This window comes from Heteronotia binoei, chromosome 7 (genome assembly GCF_032191835.1).
Source record: "Heteronotia binoei isolate CCM8104 ecotype False Entrance Well chromosome 7, APGP_CSIRO_Hbin_v1, whole genome shotgun sequence".
NCBI classification, from domain to species: Eukaryota; Metazoa; Chordata; class Lepidosauria; order Squamata; family Gekkonidae; genus Heteronotia; species Heteronotia binoei.
In genome coordinates this window covers 13,021,487-13,031,517 of record NC_083229.1, presented here as the reverse complement: position 1 = coordinate 13,031,517, position 10,031 = coordinate 13,021,487, and the positions used below count along the sequence as shown (strand labels likewise).

The 10,031-nt window shown below is 47.9% G+C and overlaps 1 non-coding gene across 1 annotated transcript; it reads right to left on the bottom strand.

The window, feature by feature from the left end:
- Positions 1–905: 905 nt before the first annotated feature.
- On the bottom strand, positions 906–972 carry TRNAH-GUG (transfer RNA histidin (anticodon GUG)). The gene has a single exon. It is a non-coding gene; the product is annotated as a tRNA-His (tRNA).
- Between the last annotated feature and the right edge of the window lie 9,059 nt (positions 973–10,031).

The following is a 10,031-nucleotide window of genomic DNA, read 5'->3' as shown; positions in this document are numbered from 1 at the left end:
TTCAGCTCAATTCCCCATTATACCCTATGAGAATCGATTTCCACATAGGAAATAATGAAGTGCTCAGCAGACGTTTCCCTCCTCCCCCCGCCCCCGTTTCTGGCAACGCTGAAGCAAGGGATTGGCCTCTCTACTTATGAGTTGCTGCCAGCTTCTTCAAAGTAACACAGACACACTATCCCAAGAGGAAGCCTTTCCAAGCGGAGACTGAAACCTTTGGAGGGGGAAAGTCACATGATCCTCTGGGGGTGGGGCTTCCCCCCGCCGGCCAGCTGACTGGGGCCGGGAAGGAGCCTGGAAAAGCGGAAGAACTCCCGCTGGGACCTGGGGATTGGCAAGCCAACTCGAGCATGCTATGGCAGTTCTAAGCAGATCTCCCCTGACTCAACCTCAAAGCTGCCATTTGTAATTCTCTACATCCAAAGGTAGAATTCTAGCAGGAACTCCTTTGCATATTAGGCCTCACCCCCTGATGCAACCAATCCTCCAAGAGCATACGAGGCTCTTTTTTTGTAAGCTCTTGGAAGATTGGCTGCATCAGGGGTGCGTGGCCTAATATGCAAAGGAGCTCCTGCTAGAATTCCACCCCTGTCTGCATCTAATCTGCACAACGTGTGACCCACCCAGGCAAAACACAACTTGTCACCAGGTACTGTAGTCTGTCAGATGCTTCTGCCCCAAATAGGGTCGCCAGGTTCCTCTTGACCACTGGCAGGGGATGGTGTGGGGGGAGGGATGCTGGAAAACTCCATGGTCCATCATATGAACATATGAAGCATATGAAGCTGCCTTATACTGAATCAGACCCTTGGTTCATCAAAGTCAGTATTGTCTTCTCAGACTGGCAGCAGCTCTCCAGGGTCTCAAGCGGAGGTTTTTCACACCTATTTGCCTGGACCCTTTTTTGGAGATGCCGGGGATTGAACCTGGGACCTTCTGCTTCACAAGCAGATGCTCTACCACTGAGCCACCGTCCCTCCCCTTAACATATGATGCTGCCTTATACTGAATCAGACCCTCGGTCCATCAAAGTCGGTCTTGTCTACTCAGACTGGCAGCGGCTCTCCAGGGTCTCAAGCTGAGGTTCACAACTATTTGCCTGGACCCTTTTTTGGAGATGCCAGGGATTGAACCTGGGACCTTCTGCTTCCCAAGCAGATGCTCTACCACTGAGCCACCGTCCCTCCCCATCAAGGTCAGTCTTGTCTACTCAGACTGGCAGCAGCTCTCCAGGGTCCCAAACAGAAGTCTTTCACATCATCCATCCTCTGCGCCTTTTAACTGGAGATACTGGGGACTGGACCTGGGACCTTCTGCCTGCCTAGGAGAGCCTCCACCCTTGAGTCACAGCTCCTCTCCAAACTCCACCGTCCTCAAGTTTCACCTCCAGTCTGCAGCGATTTCCCAAGCCGGAGCTGGAAACTCTAACAACTGCACGTGATTTGCAAAGTTATGGTTCCCCCTCCTGTCTGTAAATGAAAATCTGAATTAAAACCATCCAAAAATTTAAGCTAGGGGCTGCAGTGCCTTTAGAAGTCGACGGCAGTGCAGTAGAAGGTTTTGCGCCGTATCCTAAAAAGGACACATAAAACTCCTGCCCGTCTCGCTGTTCTTGTTTGTAAAGCACCTCACTGTGCAAAAAGATAGAGTGCAAGATGATAGCTTTCCCTATGGAGCACTTTCCCTATGAAGAAAGGTTGAAACGCTTGGGACTCTTTAGCTTGGAGAAACGTCGACTGCAGGGTGACATGATAGAGGTTTACAAGATAATGCATGGGATGGAGAAAGTAGAGAAAGAAGTCCTTTTCTCCCTTTCTCACAATACAAGAACTCGTGGGCATTCGATGAAATTGCTGAGCAGTCAGGTTAAAATGGATAAAAGGAAGTACTTCTTCACCCAAAGGGTGATTAACATGTGGAATTCACTGCCACAGGAGGTGGTGGTGGCCACAAGTATAGCCACCTTCAAGAGGGGTTTAGATAAAAATATGGAACACAGGTCCATCAGTGGCTATTAGCCACAGTGTGTGTGTATATATAAATTTTTTTGCCACTGTGTGACACAGAGTGTTGGACTGGATGGGCCGTTGGCCTGATCCAACATGGCTTCTCTTATGTTCTTATGTTCTTATGATAAGACACTGCCCAGTGGAGCTAATAATCTAAAATCTGAGGGAGGAAAGACGAAGGAAAGAGGGTAGGGTACATGCAGGGATGAACAATTTATTTATTTGATTGGATTTATATCTTGCCCTCCCCGCTGAAGGAGGCTCAGGGTGGCTCACAACAGTGAAAACATGTATAAATATTAAACATTAATTAAAACAGTTAAAACATTTTTAAAACAATTGAGCGCAAACAATACATTCCTGCCATTTCACTGTCAACCTTGAGTCTCCTTGTATGTGGCTATCGATTAAAAGCAAGCGGAAATAAAGCCGTCTTGCAAGCCTTGCGGAACTGGGGAAGGTCGTGCAAGGCTCTTGCTTCTTCTAGAAGTTGGTTCCACCAACAGGGGGCCGCTACAGAGAAGGCTCTTTCTCTTGAGTGATCTGCAATCTTGCCTCCCTCGGCCCAGGAATCGATAACAGGTTCCGTGTTCTTTCCGAACAAGGGAAGAACGGGTTCTCTCTTTGTTTATATTGTACAGTTGCCAGTCCCAGGTTAAGAAATTCCACAGTTGACTTTCCACTGCAGAGATTCTCTAGGAGAATCTGATCCAGAGGTGCTAGCCAAAACAGTAAAACGTCCAGTTGCACCTTTAAGACTAGCACATTTTATTCTAGCGTAAGCTTTTGAGAAACAAAACTCTCTTCGTCGGATGAATGGAGGGGAGATAGAAATTGGCCAGAGAGAATCCCAGCTACATATACAAGTTGATGGGGTGTGAACTGACAGAGACTGACCAAGAGAGAGATCTTGGGGTCGTGGTAGATAACTCACTGAAAATGTCAAGACAGTGCGCGTTTGCAATAAAAAAGGCCAACGCCATGCTGGGAATTATTAGGAAGGGAATTGAAAACAAATCAGCCAGTATCATAATGCCCCTGTATAAATCAATGGTGCGGTCTCATTTGGAGTACTGTGTGCAGTTCTGGTCGCCGCACCTCAAAAAGGATATTATAGCATTGGAGAAAGTCCAGAAAAGGACAACTAGAATGATTAAAGGGCTGGAACACTTTCCCTATGAAGAAAGGTTGAAACGCTTGGGACTCTTTAGCTTGGAGAAACGTCGACTGTGGGGTGACATGATAGAGGTTTACAAGGTAATGCATGGGATGGAGAAAGTAGAGAAAGAGGTACTTTTCTCCCTTTCTCACAATAGAAGAGCTCGTGGGCATTCGATGAATGAGCAGACAGGTTAGAACGGATAAAAGGAGGTACTTCTTCACCCAAAGGGTGATTAACATGTGGAATTCACTGCCACAGGAGGTGGTGGCGGCCACAAGCATAACCACCTTCAAGAGGGGTTTAGATAAAAATATGGAGCAGAGGTCCATCAGTGGCTATTAGCCACAGTGTGTGTGTGTGTGTATATATATTATATATATTTGCAATATATATATATATATTGCAAAGCAGTTGCAAAAGCCATGAAAAAAGGCAGAATGTGCAATCCAGACTTCTGTTGGTGAATCTGAAGGGAATGCCTGAAAGGGAAAGGCAGTTACTCCTGGTGATGAGATAAACATCGAGGAGCATCTGACTGCTGTTTCTGTTTGCAAGTTTTTCCCCAGCATAGGAAACAATGGGGAAGGGGGCAACCACTTTGGGGTCTCATAGAATGGGAACCCCTGGTCCAATCTTTTTTGAAGATGGGGGTTCCTTGGAGGAGAGGCTCCTGCAGCTACACTGCCAATTTGGTGCCTCTCCCTCAAACCCCCTCCTCCCGAGTGTCAATTCTCCCACCATGGGGAAATTGACACATTCCCCCCCCCCACACGCCATAGGAAAGCATGGGGAATGGGGCACCCTCTCTGGGTGCCCCTAGAATTGGATCCACTGGTTCAATCTTTGTCACTTCCAGATTTTAACCAGAAGTGATGTGAGGCCACAGACAGCATACAGGCCTCACACATCCCCTCCTACAGCACTCCTTCTAGATGCCAGGCACTGAATGACAAACCCTTTCTAAAGAAATAAAGAAATACAGAAGTGCGTGAGGTGGCATCAGGCAGATATTCTGGGAAGGAGTTCCAGAATAAGCGACAGCATGGAAGAACAGAATCATCTGAAAGAGCAAGAGACCTTTGGATGGCTGGAGGTGGGAGAATGGGAGGAACGAGGGACATGGGCACGCATATTACCAAGGCTTTTTTTGTAGCAGGAACTCCTTTGCATATCAGGCCACACACCCTTGATGTAGCCAATCCTCCAAGGACTTACAGGGCTTTTCTTACAAGGCCTACTGTAAGCTCTTAGAGGACTGGCTGCATCAGGAAGGTGTAGCCTAATATGCAAAGGAGTTCCTGCTACAAAAAGAAAAGCCCAGCATCTCACAGTACGGAGTACCTCACTCTACCAAGTCCTTTCCTCAGATTCTTGAGGCTACCATGCGATATTTCGTTTCACACATAAATAATGCATTTCACATAAGTCTATTTTTGTATGGTGTACTTCCCCCTCCCCCCCATCTGTCATTAAGCGGTCTGGTATCTATTATTATGTGGTCTGTACGGCCGTCGCCAAGTTTGCCTGAAGCTGGGAGGGAAAAGCAGGAAGTCTGAAACTCTGTTATTACCCTGTACACTTGCTGTACAACTTCAGGTGCCGGCCACATGCAGAAATAGACTTCTGAGCTAAATGGATTACTAGGCATAACCAGATGTGCAAAAGCCACCCTTGCCAACATGGCTAGAGAACATCTTGTGCAAGATCAGTTCATCCCACTGTCTGGAAAGGAATCCGAGGACCGGCGAAGCGCCGTAGCTGGAAAGTCAGCAGATTCCTTACATCAGAGGGAGGTGAACGGCAGGCAAAAGACATCTGGAAGTTCATAAAAATGTCAGTGCACAAGCTAGGTTGTTATACAGTGCCGCAACATCTTCTTACATCAAAAGAAGAAGAAGAAGATATTGGATTTATATCCCGCGCTCCGTTCCGAAGAGTCTCAGAGCGGCTCACAATCTCCTTTACCTTCTTCCCCCCCCCCCCCAACAGACACCCTGTGAGGTAGATGAAGATATTGGATTTATATCCTGCCCTCCACTCCAGAGAGTCTCAGAGCGGCTCACAATCTCCTTTACCTTCCTCCCCCCCACAACAGACACCCTGTGAGGTAGATGAAGATACTGGATTTATATTCCGCCCTCCACTCCGAAGAGTCTCAGAGTGACTCAAAATCTCCTTTACCTTCCTCCCCCCCACAACAGACACCCTGTGAGGTAGATGAAGATATTGGATTTATATCCCGCCCTCCACTCTGAAGAGTCTCAGAGCGGCTCACAATCTCCTTTACCTCCCCCCCACAACAACAGGCACCCTGCAAGGTAGATGAAGATATTGGATTTATATCCCGCCCTCCACTCCGAAGAGTCTCAGAGCGGCTCACAATCTCCTTTACCTTCCTCCCCCACAACAGACACCCTGTGAGGTAGATGAAGATATTGGATTTATATCCCGCCCTCCACTCCAAAGAGATCTCAGAGCGGCTCACAATCTCCTTTACCTTCCTCCCCCACAACAGACACCCTGTGAGGTAGATGAAGATATTGGATTTATATCCCGCCCTCCACTCCAAAGAGATCTCAGAGCGGCTCACAATCTCCTTTACCTTCCTCCCCCACAACAGACACCCTGTGAGGTAGATGAAGATATTGGATTTATATCCCGCCCTCCACTCCAAAGAGATCTCAGAGCGGCTCACAATCTCCTTTACCTACCTCCCCCACAGCAGACATCCTGTGAGATGGGTGGAGCTGAGAGGGCTCTCAGAGAGCTGCCCTTTCAAGGACAACCTCTGCCAGAGCTATGACTGACCCAAGGCCATTGCAGCAGTGCAAGTGGAGGAGTGGGTAATCAAACCCGGTTCTCCCAGATAAGAGTTCACACACTTAACCCCTACACCAAACTGGCTCTCCTACATGCATGGAGATTCAGCACTTTATGTCTATGCGCTTCTTGATTTGCGGTCAGGTGCGTGACACTCCTTTCCTGAAATGTGTCGTCATGTCAACAGTGGGTGACCCACACATGCTATCTGGCTTGAGCTGTAAGCCGAATTGCCCTCAAGGGAGGCTTGGGGAATTAGTTTGGTGGGCAATCAAGCCTTTCGTGAGATCCAGGATCTATGTATACAGGAGATGTCTCTCAGGAAAGTCACCCAATAACGAGAAGACGTTGACTTAAACAAACAGCATGTACTGTAAAAATAAGACAAGCATACAAGAAAATAAGTTCATTCAGCACACATACAGATCTAAGAAATACAGCATGAAATAGACAGGGGGGTAACACAGGGATTGATCAACAGGGTGATAATTACCGATCGCAGTCTCCAAGGAAGGCTCCGTTGGCAACGAAAAAGGATGGGGAGGCAGGGAGAACTGGCCCACGAGTCTCCCTGGAGGACCCTAACTGATCAGGTTTGGGGGTGTATCTAAACAGCAAGGTAGGGGTACTGTCAGATTGGCACCTTTTAAGGTCTACCTTGTGCCCTCAGGGGGTGGTGGTCAGGTGACCAGTGACACCAGGTCAGGTGACATAGGGACATGTGGTACATTACCTCAGAAAAAGGGGTGGCTCCTAGATGTCATTTGGAAAGTGACATAAACTAAAGGGATTACCTACGCTACACAGAGTTATCTAAAAGTGACAATAGGGGGCCAAATTGTTATCTAAGGTGACACCCGGCTCCCACAATGGCACTGAATTCCAGGTCAGACTTGGCTTTTCTTCTTCTTCCTCATCAGGCTGGCACAGCCTTTTGTAAAGGGTTCCGTCGACAACAGGCTCAGGATGTCTGGCGGGATCTGCTCCGGAGATGTTTGATTGCTTTATGGCAGGGGTGGCCGACGGTAGCTCTCCAGATGTTTTTTTGCCTACAATTCCCATCAGCCCCAGCCAACATGGCCAATGGCTGGGGCTGATGGGAGTTGTAGGCAAAAAACATCTGGAGAGCTACCGTTGGCCACCCCTGCTTTATGGAAACGTCTGAGGCAATCATTGGAAACGTGGGGCTCCCGCTTCTCCCTCATGGCATCTGGAGATGCATGAAGATGATCGCTGATGATGTTAGCCTTGACAATGGCTTCCATGGAGAAGGAGCTGAAGACCACATGATTGGACAGTGACGTGATCTCTTCCACTGCAGAAACCAGGGCTTTGCACACACGGGAAGGTCGGGAAGCTTGCTTGCGCTGGCTAGGATGCATCAGAAGTGGGGCTGCTATGAAGACGAGGCTGATAATATGCGCATAGGCCTGTCAGGAAACTGCTGGTCAAGGCCCATGTTTTTGGGTAGATGTGAGTGAGTTGGAACTTCAGGCATCCTGGCAACCAAACGAGCAATCATGATGTCCATATATAAGTAAAAATAGGGGGTTCTTGCTCACAGAACCCCACAACCCTTTGCCACATTGTGTTGGGATTAGCAACAATAATTCAATAATTATATTGCCATTGTTGTTAGTCAACAGGAAGTCACATGTGTTCACTGTAACCTATCCGTTAGCTAGAGAGAAAGCCTGTGAAAGTCTGTAGGAGGTCTTAGTTAAATGACCAGTAACTGAGTGCTGTGATTGGAAATCAATGTATTGCCTGTTCTGCATTTTATGGCATCTCTTCCACCCTTTGTCTAAGTGTGGAGAAGAGAGGCCATTCCTAGTTTTGTTCTCTAGCTGTAAACATGTAGGAAGTTAGTGTCTGTTATTTTTCTTCCCAGTTTACCCTTCCCTGTAGTTTTAAGTAAAGCAATCATATCCTTTAAACACACACACGTTCTCTGCGTATTCTTTGCCGCGCTGCTCGTTTTAACGCTACTAAATAATATTTTCTCTAAGAATATCCAACGCATTGTCAAGTGGTGAGATGAAGCATTGAAGAGCACCGCCCTTATCCGATAGACCAGGGGTGGCCGACGGTAGCTCTCCAGGTGTTTTCTGCCTACAACTCCCATTAGCCCCAGCCAGCACGGCCAATGGCTGGGGCTGATGGGAGTTGTAGGCAAAAAAAACATCTGGAGAGCTACCGTCGGCCACCCCTGCGATAGACCACAAATAGATGGATGACATGCCCATGCATCATGGAGTTGAATGGAGTGGGCATGAGGGGCCAAGCTCAAAGATGACTCAGCATCCCCCCCCCCCTCCTCCAAGAGGCTGCTGAACAAGCAGTTTAGGTACAAAATGTTTGCAATGAAGGACTGATTTGCTGACTAAGCAACAGCAGGGGTGGGATTCTAGCAGGTGCTCCTTTGCATATTAGGCCACACCCCCCCTAATGTAGCCAATCCTCCAAGAGCTGAAAAGGCTCTTTTCTGTAAACTATTGGCTGCAGCAGGGGTGTGTGGCCTAATATGCAAAGGAGCTTCTGCTAGAATCCCACCCCTAAGCAATAGTATTACAATATTCTGCATAACGACTCCCCACCCCCCCGCCGCCAACTCATCTAGCCTTGAGCTCAGGCTGTTAGCAAACAGGAAAATCCTGGTAATGGACCAGAATTCACACAAAAGATCTCAGCGGAGAATCACACTCGTCTGAAACAAGCTTAGGGTTGCGAGGTGCATTTCAAGAAATATCTGGGGACGTTGGCGGTGGAACCAGGAGCCGGGTTGTGACAAGCGTGTCTGAACTCCAAAGGGCATTCTGGCCATCACTTTTAAGGGACGGCACACCTTTTAAATGTCTTCCCTCCATTGGAAATAATGAAGGATAGGGGCACCTTCTTTGGGGGCTCATAGAATTGGACCCCCCTGGTTGAATCTTTTTTTTAAAACTTGGCGGATGAATTGAAGAGAGAAACCGGATGCTGTGCTGAAAATTTGGTGCCTCTACCTCAAAAACAGCCCCTATAGAGCCCCAGATACCTGTGGATCAATTCTCCATTATACCCTACGGGAATCGGTCTCCATAGGGAATAGTTCTTGTCCTGGGTATTTTTTGTTTGTTTGTTTGGTAGAAAACACACAGCAGGAACTCATTTGCATATTAGGCCACCCTCCCCCCCATGTCACCATTTTTCACACAGGGCTTGTGGGGAAGAAAAAGCCCAGCAAGAACTCATTTGCATATTAGGCCACACCCCTTGATGCCAAGCCAGCTGACACTGCATTCCTGTGTGTTCCTGCTCAAAAAAAGTCCTATAGGTGTTCCAAACCCCAGGTCAACTCTCTAACCCAGGGGTGTAGAACTCATTAGTTATGAGGGCCGGATCTGACATAAATGAGACCTTGTTGGGCCAGGCCATGTGTGTTCCTATTTAAGATTAGGTAGCAGAGATATAAACTCTATAAAGGACACAGACAAACACAATTTAAAAAAAAAACCTTAAAAATAAAACATGCTTAAAACTTGTTGGTTTTAAAGCACTCGTTGGTCTTAAAGGTGCTTTCTTTGTATCTCTCCCATGGGATCCAGCAAACTGGGCAAAGGAAGCTCTGGCTCTTTCCTTTTTTCCCCAGGAAACCTGGAGGGGGAGGAGCGTCAGCCAATAGAAGGAAGAGAGGCTTGGCTTGGTAGCTCTGCTGTGCGATTGAAAGAGCCTGGCAAAGTAAGCTCATCCTCCCCCCGCTTTCCCCTCCAAGGGAGGAGCCTCAGCCAATGGAGAAAATAGAGGTTTTGCTCTGTAGCTGCTGTGCGATTGAGCAAGCCTGGCAAAGCAAGCTGTGATGCAGAAGGAAGCAAGAGAGAGGGAGAAGGAAGCAGATGGCAGCCAGTTGCTTGGGGGCCTGCTAGGAGCCCTCTGAGGGCCTGATTTGGCCCCTGGGCTGCATCTTTGACACCCCTGCCCTAACCCCTGCACCACGCTGGCTCAGCTATTGGGTGTAGTCCTCAGAATACTTTCTTCGGAATAAGATCCACTGAATAAAA